Source organism: Miscanthus floridulus, unplaced genomic scaffold (assembly GCF_019320115.1).
Source record: "Miscanthus floridulus cultivar M001 unplaced genomic scaffold, ASM1932011v1 os_2360, whole genome shotgun sequence".
In the NCBI taxonomy this organism is placed as follows: Eukaryota; Viridiplantae; Streptophyta; class Magnoliopsida; order Poales; family Poaceae; genus Miscanthus; species Miscanthus floridulus.
The window spans coordinates 1-20281 of record NW_027098263.1 but is presented as its reverse complement, the minus strand read 5'-3'; the positions used below and the strand labels follow the sequence as shown (position 1 = coordinate 20281).

Genomic DNA, 20281 nt, shown 5'->3' with positions numbered 1-20281 from the left:
ACCGGGTTGGAGGTCATGTAGACGGCATGATTGTCGCAGTAGTAGTACACCAGTGTGGTGTGCCGAAGAGGGGCATGTAGCTCCAAAAGAAGCTGACGTAGCCAGGTCGCCTATGCAACTCCATTAGCCACTGCGCGATACTCGGCGGCTTCAGCACTTGATCTTGATACTATATCTGGTGCTTGGAGACTAGGAAACGAGATTGTCCGAGGAACACTGCAAACTGAGGTGGATCTGCGAGTGTCAGGACAACCAGCCCAATCGCATCGGTTGTAGACAACAAGATCAGTCGAATAGTCAGTCGCAGCAGGAGACCGAGGTGGAGTGTGCCCTGAACATAGCGAACAATCCGCTTCAGAGTAGCAAGGTGAGGCTTGAGGGTCATGCATGTGGAGGCAGACTGCTGAACAGCTATGCAATGTCTGGGCGAGTGAACGTCAAGTACTAAGAGCTCCGGCAAGACTGCGAAAGTCTGTAGCATCAGACACAGGGGCCCCTCAGCTTGTAGCAACCTTAGAGTTGGGTCAACTGGTGTAGAGCATGGCTTGCACTCAGTCATCCCAGCGCGATCTAAGATATCCAACATGTATTGTCGCTATGAGAACAGGAGTCCATCACCACGTCGAGGAACATGCATACCGAGGAAGTGATGTAGTTCACCAAGATCTTCATGGTGAACTCCGCTGAAGTGCTGAGATGATCCACCGAAGAAAATCTTGACGACGAGGCTGTGTGAGGACAATATCATCAACATACAGCAACAGGTAGGTTGTGTGTCTGATCCGTGCTGATAGATGAAGAGTGAGGTGTCTGACTTGGCTTCAACAAACCCAATAGATAGTAAGACCATCCGACTGTACCAAGCACGAGGAGCCTGCGTCAGGCCATAGAGCGACTTCTTCAAGAGGCAGACAAATCCGGATGGGCTGGATCTTCGAACCCGGACGGCTACTGGCAGTACATTGTCTCAGTCAAATTGCCATGAAGAAAGGCGTTCTTCACATCCAGCATGGTGAATGGGCCAGTGGAGAGTGAGCGCTAAGGAGAGACCACGTGGACAGTAGCTAGCAGGCTTCACCATAGGGCTGAAGGTCTCATCAAAATCCACACCAGGCCGCGAGGTAAAGCCACGAAGAACCCAACGTGCCTTGTACCGCTCGAGGGAGCCATCAGACTGAGCTGTGCTTGAAGATCCACTTCCCAGTCCAACATTGGCCGAGGAGGACGGGGCACAAGATCCCAGGTGTGATTCTGCAGGAGAGCACTGTGTTCTTCCTCCATAGATGCTCGCAATTGGGGTCAGCAAGAGCGCTACGGAAGGTTCGGCACCGGAGATAGAGGCACGGCATGTAGATAGCGGGCATCCTATAGCCGCTCTTGAACGGGTGCCCATGGGCGTTGGTTGGCCACCGAGAGGAACAGCAACCGCACCTTGGGCAGTGGGCTGGGCGGCAGGCTGCTGTTGCAGCAGGGGAGGGTCGGTGGCTCGCGCGGCCGAATGTAGACGTATGTGAAGTCGCGAGCCGGCTGAAGAGGTGGAACCCTGGTGGTGGCCCACAGGGCCTGCAGGGGTGCTGGGGAGCCCGCGAAACGATGTAGGGGATGTCGCACCGTCGCACGCAACGCGTCGGGCAGCTCTAGGCCGCGCGTGGCTGCGAGAAGAGGGACTCCTGGTGGCGCGTGTGGCGCGGTGGGTGTCCACGAACACCTATAGCCAGGGGGGACATAGTAGAGGGGGCGCGGCGTCGGAGGATACTCAGCATCCTCGGGAGGGCTCCAGGGGTGCCCTAGCATGGCCTCACGGGGACCGGCAGAGGGTGCGGGGTGGCGTCGGAGGTACTAGGAGTTCCTGCATGCAAACACTTGTGCGACGATCCAATAGGAGCAGGCACAACATCAGTAGTGTCATCTGTAAGAAAACTCGAGGTCTGCTGGAGTACTAGGACCATGACGCTCAGCGAAAGGGAAGGCCGTTTCATCGAAGATGACATGCCGGGAGATGATGATTCTATTGGATGATAGGTAGGCAGTGGTACCCTTTATGATGAGCTGAATAGCTAGGAAGACGAACAGGACAGACCTAGGGCAAGTTTGTGAATGGCAGTGGCGGACAGTTGGGATAAACATTTGCAACCGAAGACTCGCAGAGATGATCATATGTGGGTGGCTTGCCAAAACAAGGCAGATGATGGGTGGAGAACTCTAGAGTCTTGGTGGGCAATATGTTGATGAGAACAGTCGCGTGGAGAGAGCTCCACCTAGTAGGAGGGAGGCATGGACGCCTAAGAGCAGGGAGGAGCGAACAACATTATTTATAGAGCGAATAATGCGTTCAGCTTTACCATTCTGAGACGAGGGTGTAAGGGCAGGACATGCGAAGGTGGATGCCCTAGGTGAGGAAGAAGTGCCGGGTGCTAGAGTTGTCAAACTTTTCCCGTTTGTCGCACTGTACGGCTTTGACGCGGGCGCCAAATTGAGTGGAGGCGTGGGCGATGAATTGAGCAAGCAAGCGTGCTGAAAGTGTCAGATTTAAGTCGTAAAGGAAATGTCCACAAATAGTGAGTGCAATCATCAAGAATGACCAAATAGTTTATAACAGAAATGCTGACAACTGGAGAGGTCCATAAATCACAAAATAAGATCAAACTTGCTAGACACGCGAGAGGTGGACACTGAAAGGGAGACGAACATGACGCCCTAGCTGACAAGCATGACATAATCGAAACAATCCTGAATAGGGAATGAAACACTAGACGCGAGCTTTGACAGGCCTCGTGACCAGGATGCCCAAGACGCCGATGCCATAGTGGAGAGGAGCCCTGAGCGGCAAAGGAAAGTGCTGGTGGAAGGAGAAGTGGGTACAATGGCCCGGAGCTATTACACACGGACGATCTCTTTCCGAGATGGAAGAACCTTCACAGAACAACCAGCGGGGTCAAACAACAGAGCATTATTGTCATAGTAAATTAGCGAACAGAGATAAGATTCTTAATAATTTGTGGCGACAAGGACATTATAAGATTCGTTAAGATTGGATGATAAACTCTGTGGAGCCAGTGGCAGTGATAGGAATAAAGGCAGAGAGCAATTACCGACAATAATGAGATGAAGGGTTAGGGTACCGCGGGAGAGAAGAACATGTGAAAGAGAGGAGGGCTGAGGATGTCATATGTGGAAATAGCACCTGAGTCGAAGAGTACCACTCGTTGGTCGAAGGGGAGTGTCGACGATGTCGTGCTGAAGGCGAAGCGGCGGCGAGATCCGTCGGGTCCTAGGAAGGGAGGCTGGTCATAGGGTGTGTAATACCCCGGAGCGACCCACTGTTCAGAGGGTGCTGGTGAGCAACAAGCAGCCTGCTGCTGCTGCTGAGCGAGCAGGGCCTTGATGCTGTGGCGTGTGTGCCGCCTGGAGGTGAGGGGAGGCACCGGGATGGGTGCCAGAGGCGGACGAGGAGGCTCCTGGCCACATCTGGATGGTGCCGGACCAGGGATTGTAGAAGCTGGGCCAAGGGCGCCCCCTAGCCGACTGCTGCTTGAGCTGGTGTGGTGCGGCAGGGGGCCGGGGAGCCCTGTCCTGAAGCGCTGCTGCTGCCTTGTCCTTTGCCACCGCCACCGCGCTTGGCGGCGGCTGTTGGGAGCCTTGGAGCCCCTCCAGCGCCTCCAGAGCCTGCAGAAGGTGGAGGTGTGCCGCGTGGGAGTAGAGGAGGGTGTGAGTGCAGCGTTGGAGCCTCTTGCGATTCGCATGGTGAGTTCCTCAAGGATGAGGGTCCTCACGGGCTTCCAGGAACGTGGGGAAGGGCTTGGCTCGGCGAAGAAGCGTGCCGACGTGGGCGAAGCGCTCGTGGAGGAGTGCGGATGACGTTGAGGACGAGGGTATGCGGTCGGGTGGTGATGACCTCGCCGAGGGCCGTGAGATCATCGGCCATCTTCTTAAGCTTGCGGCAGAAGTACTCGGTGACAGAGAGGTCGCCTTGGACGAAGTTGCGAAACTGCGTCTCCAGCTGAATGGAGCGAGCCTCCCGATTGCCGAGAAATGCGACTCGACAGTGAGCCAGGGCGTGCCAGGCTATGGAGCCCTGGGCACGGATGATCTCGCCCAGATCATCCGTGAGCGTGGCGACGATCCAGGACTTGACGACGCAGTCCATCCGGGCCCAATCAGGAGAAATCGGGACTGGAGGGTCTTCGCGGACATGGCCCTGGAGTGAAAACTTGCCGAGGATGAGCAGAAACTGATCGCACCAACGGTTGAAGTTCCGGAGTCGACGTCGAGGATGGTGGTGACGTGGTTCCGGATGTTGCTGACGGCGACGGCCTGTGGTGGAGTTGGAGCAGGGCCACGGCCTTGTGGTGAAGCATGGTGCGCGGAGGTCGGTCGGCGCAGGAGCCCTCGAGGCGGCGCGTAGTGGCTCTCCGAAGACGAGCGAGGCGATGGCGTCGGCGGCGGCTGCCGCTCCATGGCGAGCGCGTGAGGGCGTCGGGGCGCGCTGGGCCGCCTCGTCCCGCTCCTTGGCGGCAGCCGCGGCCTGCTGCTCGGCTTCGAGGGCGCAAGCCAGGGCGGCGTCGCGCGTGGCCTTGCGTTCGCTCCAGGCGCTGAGTGGTGGCGGCGGCCTCATTCGCCTACTCCTGGGCGAGCCGCCGGGCAACCTCGTCGGCCTGGAGGGAGGTGGCGGAGCCGTCGTCATCGTCTCTGGGAGTAGGCGGAAGAGAGCCATGGCGGCGCGGCGCAGCAGGGGCCGGCGTGCGTGTGGGCTAGGAGGCGCGCGGCTGGGGTCCGACGCGCTGGGGGTGGAGCGGCGCGTGGCTGGGGCCGGTGCGAGGCGCAGCACGGCGAGGGGCCGGCACGCGGAGGAAGCGGGCGGCGGGCAGTCAGCCGGCGCGCGCGAGGAAGGTCAGCGGAAGTCTAACCTAAGCGTGATACCATGAGAGCAATTAGCCTCGGATTAATTGATTGATTAAAGGGGTATAGGGGTACATTATATAGGCAAGGATCCCTAAGGGTTTATAGAAACACCCAATCAACGGTGATCCTTGCCTTATCAATCTATCTTAATCCCTAAGGTGCTTAACCGCCACCGGCCCATAACAGCCCATTAGGGCGGCCTATCGCTAACAGTAAGCACTGTAGTATTTCAGCATAAACAAATTGTACATAGAGCTTTGCTGTACAAATAAATTGCAAAGAGGAAAAGGAAACCCGGAACTTTAAGCAACAGCAGCTCTCTTGCACTTGTATTGTTGAGCGTAATATATAAAAACAAGGAAATTTAGAGAGCTGAGACCGGCTATCAGCCAGAAAAAACGGTCAAGATGGCCTTCGTTTAAGTTATCAGGGATCCACCCCAATTGCCCATTTCGAGTTGTGAAATATGACACCAGGGTCAAGATGAATGAGCTGAGATAACTTCCAAGTGACACGGTAACAAGAGCGAAAGCTGAGCATAGGCTTCTCATGGCGTCTGGTGACTGATTGTAGAAAAATTCAGCTTGACCGATTGATGTGAACACCTCGCCCACGCCAACCAGCAAGTACTGCGTGCTTGCCAAAGGATGCTCATAGGAACAGGTACCTTCTGATGAACCAGATCCTCTGCTCTTGCGACCTGCAGACGCTTGATCTCGACTAATCCTGCAACTGCCACTGCGACTGTAGACACAAATAGGCCGATTCCCATCCGTTGAAGTTCTGAGAAACCTCTCTCTTTTCCACTGAATCTCCTCGCTATGGCACAACTAACCTCTCATAAATTGGAACCCAAACAACAATACTGATAACATCTAGGGATGACAGAGTTGCTGCTGGAATCTTGAAAGAACCAATTTGGTTATCCGAGGGCCATCCCCTGTTCTATGAACATCGATGAGTTTTGAGCACATACGGTGAAGAACACAATTCCTGTTGCCCAGATTGGAAACATCCTCAGTAATATTTTAAGCTCTTCAACTTGTGTGACTGTGCAAAGTCTCCATGGATTGCGAGAATCATCACGTTCATTCCACAAATGACTGCAGCTTTGTCAAGGAAAACTGTTCAAGAAAGAGAACGTGTCAACTGGGACAGTATGCGAGTCTCTGCGTATGTACAAATCCTGTGTATGCTTACCTTTCATATATAGTTCTGAAAAAGGTTGCTGTGTCCAGGAAGTTCCAAGACACAAGTTTAAAAGCATGCAACGTCAGAACAAAAGTGCAGTATAAATGAAAATCTGTATTTGATACATTTTAGTAAACTTTTATCTTTGAATATATGTTTTCCCCAAATATGTAATCTAAACCACAACTTCTTAATGCCTTTCTCCTTCTTTGAGTAAAAGGATATAGCTTACAGGGAAAAATAATTGTATCTGATAACCAAGAAAAAGTACCTGAATTCACTACTGTGCTCCAGCTTACGACTCCCCTCAATAGCTGAAGTCTTACCATCTAGCTCATAGAGAAGAGAAACTGTCAACTGGCAAATCCGCTTTTGCGCTTGTGAGTGGCTGCCACAACTACCTGACATGCTCTTGTAAGTGGGCTTCCTCCCGGTATCTGAAACCTATATATTTCTGAACCTATAAAAAAGCTTCCAATAGCCAAGGCAATGAAAAAGTAGGGATACCAAATCCAATGCTATATCCATAATTCTCTTGTACCCAAATAAGAACTGTGCCAGAGATCAAAGAACCAATATTTATGCAGAAATAAAACCAATTGAAGAAAGCGCCTTTCTTGTTTTCTCAACTGGATCAGTATCATCAAATTGGTCAGCCCCAAAGGATGAAACACATGGCTTTATACCACCAGCTCCCAAGCAATCATGTATAGTCCAACAAAGTATATAAGATACTGAGGTAAGGTCCGGTTGTGGACAAATAGACCCAGCACATTGAGGGGGCTGGAAAGAAGGAACTGATGCTGAAAGTGTCAATGCCGCCATCCCCTTCATTGAATGCACATTAAGAATCGTTAGCACTTAGCACAGACTATCTGCAGGAATAAGTGCTTAAGCAGGATAAAAGATTCATAATTCACAGGTAGAGAGAGACAAGTGGTCTGCAATTGACGCATCATGCATGTTTTCAATGAACTATCATGCCAATAAACACTCGTAACAATTATGAAGTTACTTATGTCATAGCCGAAAAGCTATATGTGAACATCTATCCAATCTTTCTTTAATTCTCAACCATGAGTAAATACCAATGCAGAAAACATACTACTATTTTAGGGCACTTAATACATTAACTTCCCTAAAAGAATTAATGCATTAACATGACACTAAGGCACAACTACGAGTTTTCTTGAGATAAATGCACATATGTGTCTTACAAGAAAGTAAATAGTGGAGAAAACAGCAATAGTCCTGTACTTTCCCCAGTACGAATCTGCTAAGGTTGCTCCAATAAGTGGTGTAAGATAACAAGTTCCTTGCCATGTTGTGAAGTTCCTCGCAGCAGAGACATTTCCTTCATGTAGCCTTGTTGAAAGGTAAGTGACCAAACTTTTTGAGATTCCATAGTAGGCCAAACGTTCACATACTTCAGTTCCTATCATATATAACAGAAAGGCAATTTCACATACTTCAGTTCCTATCATATGAAAAACTTATGTTTCTGATGTTTAGCACATCAAAGAATCATAGATTTACAAAACACTCTTAAGTTCAAAAATGCTGAACAAAGATTCCACTTAAATCAGTTGCATGTGCTTAAACCAAGAAGTCAGTTGGACCTATGATTCCATAAAGAAGTTCACAGTGACATGATTCAACTGGTTTTCATTCAAGAAAAAAAATATGTTCATTTTATTTCTCAGCAGAAAGCCCCGACTGAATTCTACCAAGAATCAATGAACATGCTCTCCAGTTCCCTGTGTTATGCTTTAAAATAGGAAAACCTCTAAAGTCAACTGACCCATCACCTGTGTACCCCGGCAAGATCCTGTCCACAATGTAAAATTGTTTATTAATTTATCTGCAAACCATTCAACAGGCAGGCGCTTCCTATAACATCATCAAAATCATAAGAAAAGTAAAGGGCACATAGAACACAAAACTATTGAAAGAAACAACAGGAAAAATAGTAGATAGAATTTGTAGGAAGTGGCATTCTATTTAATGACACAGGCATAAATCTTGTATCTTTCATACCTGCGACCTGCCAACTATGATCAATCCCAAAACCAGTTTTACATGATGTTGAACAGAGAATGTAAGGAGTATGTAATTTCTCAGGATCAACACAAGATGCTTTCAATGGTAGGTGTACATGACTCTGTGATCACCATACAGTGTTCATATACACTTCTCAACCCCACCGAAAAAAGCTCATTGTGCACTTCGTTAATTGTTCATTAATTCATTAGTAGATAATTCCACCACTATGGCATTTAGGAGAACTACTCCAGGAAAAAAACGAGGACAAACATCTCTTATCAAATGGCAAGATATCCTCCAAGAGTAGTTTTAGAAAGACAAGATGAATATAAACTAGAAACTAGAAAGAACAAATCATTACTTCAAAATGAATGTTCCAACATGATTGGAGAGCTTAGACCTCTTTATATATCCCTCATCCAAAGTAACTAAACTTCTAGAGTTGTCCTAAGTCAAACTATTTCAGGTTTGACCAAATTTATGAAAAGAGCACCAATATTTATGAGGACTAAATTAGTATAACTAGATACTTAAAAGTTGATGGACCTAGATGACACCTCCTTAAAAGTTAATGGACCTCTGGGTGCATTTTACTCATGTATTTATTTGGTGTCATAGATGTCGTCACTTTTCATATAAAGTTGGTCAAACTTAAGATAATTTGACTTTAGGTGATTCTAAGAATTGATTTATTTTGGGACGGACGGAGTATCCACAAGGTAAAAAACCTCACATATCCAGGACAATTGCTATGGCCTCACCTGGAATATTTTAGCAATGCTGCTAAATCTATTATCTAAATTTCAGTTCCCCTCTTCGTTCATCTAATCTCACTTCTGTAAGTATTTTTTTTCAACGAAAGTGGTGAAGGAACTTTTGTTGTTATTGTTCCAAAGAAAAAAAGAAAAAAAAAGTTAGGTCCATAGTTAGATTGGTAACTGCCTTCGAATATTAATCGACACATTGAACAGCTGAGCATAGCAGATATCCTCTTTTCCTGTTCCTAAAGTTTTGTTGCAGCTAAAATTTATTTTTCTAAGAGCATAAACTAGTAGGGAACTATCCACAGTTGAAAACTGGCCATATAATTACTATTAATAAGAAATAGAATACTGAACGATTTTTCTAATTCTTCAAAAAAAACAATATTTTGATCGAAAAAGCAAAGGTTTTCTTTTGCAGAGGGTGGATTAGAAGTTGAGTAACCCGTAACCTAAATGACTATGACAAGAATAGATAAACGGGTCTAAACCATTCACGTTTCAGTCAAACATGTGTAACCCATTCCACTCCAACTGTTTCAATCAAGTCTTCAGGAAAGTTACCCACTACCAATCAAATTAGACATCAAAGCTCTCAATCAAAGCAACATCAGTGTATCTTGTACTAAGAAAAAATTAAATTTCAAGAAAACCGATTTGGTTCACTTCCATAAGTACTTTTTAAGAGCAAAAAAAGTATTTTTGGGAGCTTTCCACAAGTAACTTTTACAAGTCAATCGACCTATAGTCCTCAAAACTGTTGCGTGTAGCAACCTACTACATCCAATCCATAATTCCAAGATATATCCTATTTATTTTCATTTGTTATACAGCGTCCCCCCTTTTCATTGGTATTTTCATTTCACATGACTATTGAATTTGCAACCCAGCAATTACAGAAGCACACGCCAATCAATTCAAAGGTCCACGCGATCCCAAGAATCCCAGGAACTGAGCGATCGAAGTGTAGTTTCCTCCTCCTTTCTCTTGCTATTCTGACCAATTTAAGCATTTGCAATCAAGCGGAACTTAACCAAAAGAAGAAGCTAAAGGGGATTAGAAAAGAACACCCTACGGATTCTGAATCTTGGTGGACCAAAAGTTCAGGAAAAGGAACAAAATCTCCATGCAGAAATAGTGGTGAAGTACCTCCGGCGGCTCCGTCGCGCGCACCAGCAGGTTCTGCCGCCGCTCCTCCTCCAGCGACGACTCCATGAATGCAGCTTCTGAAGCCGTGGAGGCTTTTCTCTCCAGGTACAGGAGTAAGAAAAGCTTCGAGCCTTGAAGGGAGTGATTGCTTCTTCGGAAATTGATGCTGCTGCAACTAATATTGATTCGCAAAGCAGAGACGACGAAGCAGCGAGCTTATCGTTTGAGTTTTGTATGACTTCGCTGCCGTTTAGCTCCAGCAGAGTCGCCGAACTTGTTGGAAATTGGGAACAACTCGTTGGCGATATTACATTCACATCCTCCTCAAACTACATAATTGCAAAAGAGTTAAATACTTTCTAAGTTTTGATTTAACTTTAATAATAACGTGAAGATGTGTGCAATTCTCTACGGGTTAATTTTGCATTTTTGCAAATAAGGTCTTGTTTGGATATTGTAGTATTAAGAACTTGTGGTATCAAGAAACTACACATATTGGCCCTGTTAGTGTTTTTCTCTCACAATAAAATAGCTTCAGCCGGCTTAAGTATCAGCCGAACAGAGCCATTGATGTGTAAAATCATGGTTTAGAAAAAGAATTCTAGATTGGAGTTTTATAAACTTTAAAAAGACTACAAATTTAGTAATACAATGGTATTCAAAATCATAAATGTTGTATCCAAACACTTCGTGACACTCTAAAACCAAAGCATTTTACAAAATCATAGTATTTTTCTAAAGGGTTAATCGGATCTGTGTCATTATAACTTTATCGTTTTTTAAGCACACCATTACTATTCAAGAAACTATGCTAGTGCCACTACAATTGTTTCCTATTTTAAAATACGCCATTATGTACACTTAAGACGTATTGGGCCAACTTTCGTATGGACACTTTTGCCCCTGCTAGTGTCCCTCTGTCCTAATCAATGACGTATCGGGCCCACGTGTCATCCCTCTCCCATCCACTTTCTTCCTCGTTCCTGGCCACACCCTCTGCTTTGCGCCGCGAGCCACTGCGTCCTTGCCAGCCAGCGTGCCTCCAGCCTCCGCCACTCCCTTGCCGCAGTTGAGCCGCCGCCGTCCCCAGCAGCGACGCCGCGCAGCCTTGGACAGCGCCGCCACTAGCCGTGCGCGCCGCCTTACCCGACCCCCCACCTCCACCGCATCCCGCTTGTAGGCCGGCGTAGCGCCACTGCGAGCCCTACGCGCCGCACCGCCGGGCGCAGGCCGCCTGCCCCAGTCCGACTAGCCGGGGCCCTGTCCCCCGGCCAAGAAACCTCGAGCCTAGCTGAAAGCTCTAGTTTGGTTTTGGTTAATTGATGAAACCCTAAGTGCTAACCTAGTTTATCAAAGTGATTATGAGATAGGTAGCACTACTCCAAGTGATGAAGCAATGACGAAGATCATGACAATGGTGATAGCATGGTGATGATCAAATGCTTGAACTTGGAAAAGAAGAAAGAGAAAAACAAAAGGCTCAAGGCAAAGGTATAAAATGTAGGAGCCATTTTGTTTTAGTGATCAAGACACTTAGTGAGTGTGATCACATTTAGGACAGATAGCCGTACTATTAAGAGGAGTGAAACTCGTATCGGAATGCGGTTATCAAAGTGCCACTAGATGCTCTAACTCATTGCATATGCATTTAGGATCTAGTGGAGTGCTAACACCCTTGATAATATTTGTGAAAATATGCTAACACATGTGCACAAGGTGTTTGCAAGCTCGACGGGATTCGGTGCTTTCGGGAAAATGAAATATCTATTTTCTATTGCGCCGGATGCAAAATTCTTGGTGGTTGGCACATTTGAGCAAGGGTGAAGAAGTTAGAGTTGAAATAGAGTTGATCGAAATGATGCTGGCGTCGGTCTACTGACCGGACGCTGGGTCACTCAGCGACCGGACGCTGAAAGGCTACGTCCGGTCGAGCTGTCAGACGGCACAGTCGCTAGGGTTGAGCACCGGACGCTGGTCTGCGTCCGGTCAAGGTGGACCGGACGCGTCCGGTCGAAAAAAACATGCCTCGGGGGAGTTTACTGGAAACGACCAGACGCTGGGGCTTTAGCGTCCGGTCAGTTTTGACCGGAGCGTCCGGTCAACTTCGTAGCCGTTCAAATCTGACGAACAGCGTTTGAAGCTGGTGACGCGTGGCGTCCATCGGGTGACCGGACGCTGAGGGCCAGCGTCCGGTCGGTATGACCGGAGCGTCCGGTCAGAGCGTGTTTTGCCCAGTGAAGGGGTACAACGGCTCTATTTGATGGGGGCTCTATTTATAGCCCCATGGCCGGCTCAAGGGATAACTCTTGCACATTTTCATTGACATAACAACCTTGTGAGCTTAGCCAAAGCCCTTCCACTCATCTCTATCATTGATCGATCATCATTGTGAGATTGGGAGAGAATCCAAGTGCATTGCTTGCGTGATTGCATCTAAAGGCACTTGGTATTCGTGTTGCGCTGCGGATTTCGCTTGTTTCTCTTGGTGGTTGCCACCACCTAGACGGTTGGAGCAGCGGTGGGGGATCGGCACGAGTTGGTGATTGTTCATGGCCATCTCCGGTGATTGTAAGGGGAGTTGTACCTTCCCCGCGGAGTGCCGAAAGGTAACTCTAGTAAATTGCTCGTGTCATTGAGTTACCTCACTTGTGGTCGGTTCTTGCGGTGTCCTATCGTGTGGACGAGGTTTGTGAAACACCTCTTAGCCGCTGAACCACCAAGTGTTGATCGACACAACGGGGACTAGCGTGTTGGTAAGCACGTGAACCTCGGGAGAAAAATCGGTTGTCTCTTGTCATTTGCATTCTCCCGGTGATTGGCTTGATCTTCATCTTGTGATTGGTTCATCCCCTACACGGCGGTATAATCACCCTACTTACTTGTTTACATTCTTGCAAACTAATTGATACAAGCTCTTAGTGTAATTAGAATTGAGAGCTTGCTTTATTATTTACATTCATCTAGTTGAGCTCTTTGGAGTAGCAAGTTTGTGTGCCTAAGTAATCATTGCAACTAGAATTGTTGGATAGGTGGCTTGCAACCCTTGTAGAGCTAGAGCAAGTTTGCATTACGCTATTTGCCATACTAATCAAATTGCTCTAGTTAATTTGTAGATTTTTAAATAGGCTATTCACCCCCCTCTAGCCATATTAGGACCTTTCACTAGCCCCCAGCCCCCATGGCCGGCAAGCGCGCGTGTGTGGGCTGCCGCGTTGTCGCCGGACGAGCGATGCGCGTGCGGGCCGCTGTGCTGTCGCCCCGGGCGAGCGCACGGGCGGGGCCACCGCACCGCTGCCGCGATGCGAGCGCGTGGGTGGGCATGCAGGGCCAGCCCGCGCGCCGCTTCTACACTGCCGCCCAGGTCGAGCGCGTGGGCAGGCATGTCGCACCCCCGCTGCCAAGTGACCAAAGCGAGCGGGGGTAGAGCCTGCTGCGAGTGCCTGAAGTCCACTCGATGACCAGCGCCAAGTCGGAGATTGGAGGAAGACGGGAGGAGGGAGGGGGCTACTTACTTACTGCGCCGCCCGTTGGAGATGAAGACAGAGGAGAGGAGGAAGACCGGTGGGGAAGACTGACGAGTGGGCTCCATGTGGCCAGCGAGTGTAAGAGAGAAGAGTAAGGGGGCAATCTGTGTCTTCTACGGATATACGGTTACCCCACTCCTATACGTCTGACAGTAGGCCAAGTCATCTCCAAAGCGTACATAATGGCGTAGTCTCAAACATCTGCAGAGTTGCAATGACAGCGGTATAGTTTGTTGAATAGTAATGGCGTGCTTAAAAAACGGTGAAGTTATAATAGCACAGATCCAATTAATCCTTTTCTAAAATTCAAAAAATACTCTGTATCCAATCAGGACCTAAGCGTGTCAATATTTTTTAATATTTTGTAATGAATTTGTGTTTCGGAGACTAAACCAAAAGGAGTAATATTTACTTTAGGGCAATTTTTTCAACCTCCAAGCTTCACGACAATCTGATTTTCAATCCTAAACACAAAATCGATTGTTACGGACACTCTTCAATTATCAGAACCAGACAAATTTGGTCCTCTAGCTAATTTTATAGATGGTTTTCTATGTTCTAAAAATAATAAAAATCTATTTTGATCTCGAAAATTTATAACTAATTTATTTTCAATCAGAAAAAAAAATATGAAACTAGTGCCGATGTTTTTTCTTTCTAAAAATGTTATCTAGCTATTTATGGCGTATATATAGTTATTTGGAACTGGACAGTTTTTGCTCTTATTGCTTTAGTGCTTGTAGTTGTGCTCATTATTGTTTAAAATAAATCAGATCTAAATAAGTTTAAATAGAGCACCAATAGATAGATAACATTTCTTGAAGGAAATTGGAAGTAATTTTATATTAGTTTTTTCACCATGAAGCCGTCATTATGACTTCCGTTAAACAAACGGTGCAGATAGTGAGGGCGCCATACTATTTTCGATATATCGTAAGACACAAGGAATTCAGGTGCTTCAACAGATTGGGGGTCTAAAACACATCCATTCCAAATCCGGGCTTCACTTGAGATATTGCCGCCTATAGAGGTTCAGTCAGTGCTGGCAAATCTCAAGTGCAAAAGCCGGTTGCCTTCATCGCACGATTCCGACTTGACATTGCAGCACGATTATATTCTCTATTTATTGCTCTAGCATAATCTAATGGTGAACATTGTTTGTACTGAAATTGGGTTTTCAATGGGAAAAGATTTCATCGTTTACCAAACTGGCACTTCGCACTCTCAAATCGAGTGTCTTAATCATTAGAACAAACTCATTGCACAGAATGCAAATGAAACACAACCTGCATACTTATGCTCAGTACGCCTTCTTACATTTGTACCGCATTGCACAGAATACAAAGGCCAACAGATTCAAGAAACACAGCCAGCCATCACCCAGTAGAATCGATCCAAATGCCCTTCGTTCAAGTTATCAGGTATCCACCCTGGGCTGTCTCCTCTAGCCGTGAACACAGGAACAAGAGAAATGATGAACGAATTAAGGTAATGCTCAGCCGAGATGTTGGCAAGTGAGCATGCTAGACACAAGCTTCTCATGGCATCAGGCGATTCCTCGTAGAAAAACTCGTTTAACCCAGTGAGTGAGAACACCTCACCAGCACCGATCAGAAAGTACTGGGGTCCTTGCCACAGATGCTCATTGGCGCAGCCACATTCTGACCCACCAAGCCTCTGTCTTGTACAGTCTGCAGCCGATTGCCTCCACCAATGCTGCTGACACCATTGAGAGTGTGGATAAAAATAAACCGGTCCCACAGCGTTGCAGAGGGGAGAGCGTCTGCAGTGTAGGTCGAAGCCGGTTCTATGAATTTAATGCATGTATAGAACCGGTAGGTTACACTGTAGGGTTGATTCGACGGAGAGCAGCTCCGAGGCATAGAACCCGCCCCTCTGCAATAAAAATGTATATCACTCTGACACATGACACAGCTTCAACGGCTTCAACTGCCATGAGCTGATGAGCACCCCGGTTCCATACACTGTGAGCTCAATACCAGGAAGTCATGTCATTGGTGGGACCCGTGATAGGAGCAACCCCGTTCCTTCACACTGCGGATGCTCTGCCCTTAGCCATGCCAGTGAATTTTCTGAACACTGGAACAAGGATTTTTTCATAGATCGGAACTAGGGCAAGAACAGTGATGATATCTACAGATTGGAATGATGCTGCAGGTATTTCCAACGAGCCAACGTGTCTGTCCATGACCATCCCTTGTTCTATAAATGTTGAAGACATCTGTGCCAGAAATGTAGCAAATAAAACCATTGTAGCCCAAATAGGGAGCATCCTGATCAAAATTTTGAACTCCTCTACTTGAGTGACAGTACAGACTCTCCATGCATTAAGCCGGCCAACAGATTCACAACCAACGGATGTCACAATTGCAGCTTTATCAAAAAACCTGAGAAAAGGAACAATATTACCTTACTAATACTAACTGAAGAAAAACAATTGGCCATACCATTAGTGCATTTTAACTTCTCTAAATGCTTAGATTTAGTAAGAATGCAGGGTTCCTATTGAGCAAATCAAAGTGCATGAGAATTTAAACTGGTATTAATCATCAACAGAACTAAAGATATCACAGGCAACATTCCTTTGGAGATGATATTAAGAATACATTTCTATAGCTCTTATAATTTTTAACTTATGTGATTCATTGTGATCTATGGTTGTGCTCCATGAATTTCAACATAATCATAAACCAAACATGTCAGCATTAACATTTAAGGTCATCAAATAAAACAAGATTTCAAATTTTGCATATCCTAGCCATGCATTCCTAGCCATGTGTCATAAATACCAGTTCCCTGAAGCAATTTTAGCCGACCTAATTAACATTTCAGAACTAGTAAAGTGGAATTGTGTGGAACCCCATACAAAAATTAGTCATATAAGAATTAAAGTATCGAGTGAAGCAAAGGCGGACCAAGCTCTATCAACTTAAACATACTCAAATCACAGCTCATATGGCACAAACAAATAAAAGAAATGGCAAATTACAATACATCCATTTTTACTACTCAAGATTCTAGAATTTCATCCCGTGTGCAAGATATTTTTCTGTAGGGTTTCACATGCTATTTATACATGATATAAGAAAGTATTATCTGCAAATAACTAATCATCTAAACTTATGTGGAAATGCAACGTAAATAAATGGATCATATAAGGGCAGACACCAATGCCGGAGGCCTCCCACATGAGTGGGGTCTGGGGAAGGGTAAAAACCGAGGCAAGCCTTCTCCCCGTAAATCTGCGGAGAGGCTGCTTCGAACCCACGACCTGGTGACTCAGTGAGGACAGTTCTCACCACTGCACCAGGCCTGCCCTTCAAAAAATGGATCATATAAGGTTAAGGAAAAAAAAACTCAGAACAAAATATTACTCAATCCAGTTGTACGCACCAATTTCCGGCTTCCTTCAATTGCTGAACCTTGCCCTGGAGTCTCATAAAGAAGTGAACAATCGCTTGGCAAGACCTTATCAAAGTTGCGAGTAGCCGCAACAATAACTTGACACACTCTTGCAAAAGGGCTACCTCCAGGTTTCTGAAATCCTGTACACACTAGAGCCCAAGATGAAACTACCCCACCCAAAATGAGAAACAGTGCAGGTATGGCAAAACCCCAGAGCCAACCTTCATTGGTCTTGGACCACACGATAATAGTTCCCTGAGATCAGTGCACCAGCATTGATTGCGAAATGGTGCCAATTGAAGAAAGAGCTCTTTTTGGTTCTCTCCTCATCATCAGTATCATCAAATTGATCAGCACCGAAGGATGCAACACAGGGGTTCTGTCCACCATACCCTATAGCAACCATATACAGGCCAAAAAAGAATATGATGTGCTGAAATGAGACTGAATATGTCCAAGCAGGCCAAACATGTGGATCAGTAGAGATCAATGGAAATGTTGCTGACAGGACCAACATCATCATTCCCTAATAAATCAACAGAATAGGAAAAAGATGTCAATCAAAAGGGAAAAAAAGAAAGCATGTTAAGTTCACTCAAGTGTCGAATGGACATGTATATCACAACAGGCAAGTAACGAGAAGTCTACTTTGGGAAGCCAGATTGGTTTTATCATGCATCCATTAAAATACAACTATGTTGTTTCACCAAAATAAGGTTTCAACTCTTCTGCATACTTAGGATCTCTCTGAAGTGGGTTTTTTTTCAAAGGAAGAATCTTATTCTATTGCACATGTGCCCAATCATAGCATGGATACTTTTAGCACTTACAGTATTGAAGATTGTGAAGAAGATCAGAGCCGTCCAGTACTTCCCCAGATATGAATCAGCTATAAACGCTCCAATCAGAGGTACAAGGAAACTAGTGCCTTGTCAAGTTGAAACATTTCTTGCAGCAGCCACATTTGTTTCATGTAGCACTTTTGTGAGATAACTCACTAGGTTTTTGAAATTGAAGAAATGGCCAGGTACGAGCAGAATGAACAAACTGCAACAGTGCATTTCGTTTCATGTTGGATCTTGTATTGAATAATGAGCACATGCATAAAAAACTATTTTTAAATTCAACGAAATTTCACCATTTCATGTCCTACTTGTCTTCCAAAGCAAAGGATGATTGAACAATGGAACTTTTTTCACACTTACATATGGTTAAGGAGCAAGCTTTCCATTTTCCTGTATGTTTTTTGGAAGCAGGATGTCCACGGAAGCAAACAGATCCATCACCTGTGCATTGTACAGAATCCTGCATTCAGAAATTGAACCCAAAATGGTAGTCTTACCCATCTAATTTTGAGAAGAATGTTCTCACAGCTAAAAGCAATGTAATGAACATTATTTTAATTTTTAAAGGACCCAGGACCACGAACTAAGGTAAGAGAAATCAAATTAATCATGTATAAAGAAGAAAACACAGAACTACCATTTTGTATGGTTATGCTGAAAATATATTACTACAGTGGTTGGTAGAGAGAGAAAAGAGGGAACCCAAGGATCAGTTTTTAAAAATAATGATCAACAAGAAGAATCAAAAAAGTTAGCACATGTCTATTTCTTCCCCCTTCCAGATTTTCTTCAGAGTCCTCTTTACTTGTGGTCCTCAGTTGTGACTCAAAAGAATTAAGCCAAGCAAATATTTCAATAAAGATTGGTATTAAAATAATCAGCTCCTTCTTGAAACATGCAATGAATTAGTGTTGAACAATACCAAAAGGCTAGTTACCAGAAAACAATGCTATATCCATTTGATGCAATTAGAATTCCTCCTCTGATGACCCTTGTAAGTCACCAAGCCTCATGGTCAATGGCCGGTTTTTCCAAACAACAACAACAACAAAGCCTTTAAGTCCCAAACAAGTTGGGGTAGGCTAGAGTTGAAACACAGCAGAAGCAATCAAGGTTCAGGCACGTGAATAGCTGTTTTCCAAGCATTCCTATCAAAGGCTAAGTCTTTGGGTATATTCCATCCTTTCAAGTCTCCTTTTATTGCCTCTACCCAAGTCAACTTCGGTCTTCCTCTGCCTCTCTTCACGTTACTATCCTGGCTTAAGATTCCACTACGAACCGGTGCCTCTGGAGGTCTCCGTTGGACATGTCCAAACTATCTCAACCGGTGTTGGACAAGCTTTTCTTCAATTGGTGCTACCCCTAATCTATCACGTATATCATCGTTCCGAACTCGATCCCTTCTTGTATGACCGCAAATCCAACGCAACATACGCATTTCCGCGACACTTATCTGTTGAACATGTCGTCTTTTCGTAGGCCAACATTCTGCACCATACAACATAGCAGGTCTAATCGTCGTCCTATAAAACTTGCCTTTTAGCTTCAGTGGTACCCTTTTATCACATAGGACACCAGATGCTTGGTGCCACTTCATCCACTCTGCTTTGATTCTATGACTAACATCTTCATCAATATCGCCGTCTCTCTATAGCATTGATCCTAAATATCGAAAGGTATCCTTCCTCGGCACTACTTGACCTTCCAAACTAATATCTTCCTCCTCCCGAGTAGTAGTGCCGAAGTCACATCTCATATACTCAGTTTTAGTTCTACTGAGTCTAAAACCTTTGGACTCCAAAGTCTCCCGCTATAACTCCAGTTTCTGATTTACTCCTGTCCGGCTTTCATCAACTAGCACTACATCGTCCGTGAAAAGCATACACCAAGGGATGTCCCCTTATATGTCCCTTGTGACCTCATCCATCACTAAGGCAAACAGATAAGGGCTCAAAGCTGACCCTTGATGTAGTCCTATCCAAATCGAAAAGTCATCCGTGTCTCCATCACTTATTCGAACACTAGTCACAACATTGTTGTACATGTCCTTAATGAGCCCGACGTACTTCGTTGGGACTTTATGTTTGTCCAAAACCCACCACATAACATTCCTTGGTATTTTATCATAAGCCTTCTCCAAGTTAATAAAAACTATGTGTAGGTCCTTCTTAAGCCTTCTCCCTATACCGCTCCATAACTTGTCTTATTAAGAAAATAGCTTCCATGGTTGACCTTCCGGGCATGAAACCAAATTGGTTCATAGAGACTCGCGTTATTGCTCTCAAGCGATGTTCGATAACTCTCTCCCATAGTTTCATAGTAAGGCTGATCAACTTAATTTTTCGATAATTAGTACAACTTTGAATATCCCCTTTATTCTTGTAGATCGGTACCAATATACTTCTCCACTCGTTAGGCATCTTGTTCGATCGAAAAATAT

The 20281-nt window shown here is 45.6% G+C and overlaps 2 pseudogenes; both read right to left on the bottom strand.

Annotated features, from left to right (window-relative positions):
* Positions 1–5203: 5203 nt before the first annotated feature.
* On the bottom strand, positions 5204–10263 carry LOC136534899 (protein NRT1/ PTR FAMILY 8.3-like; annotated as a pseudogene).
* Positions 10264–14739: 4476 nt separating this feature from the next.
* On the bottom strand, positions 14740–18559 carry LOC136534900 (protein NRT1/ PTR FAMILY 8.3-like; annotated as a pseudogene).
* Positions 18560–20281: the final 1722 nt, after the last annotated feature.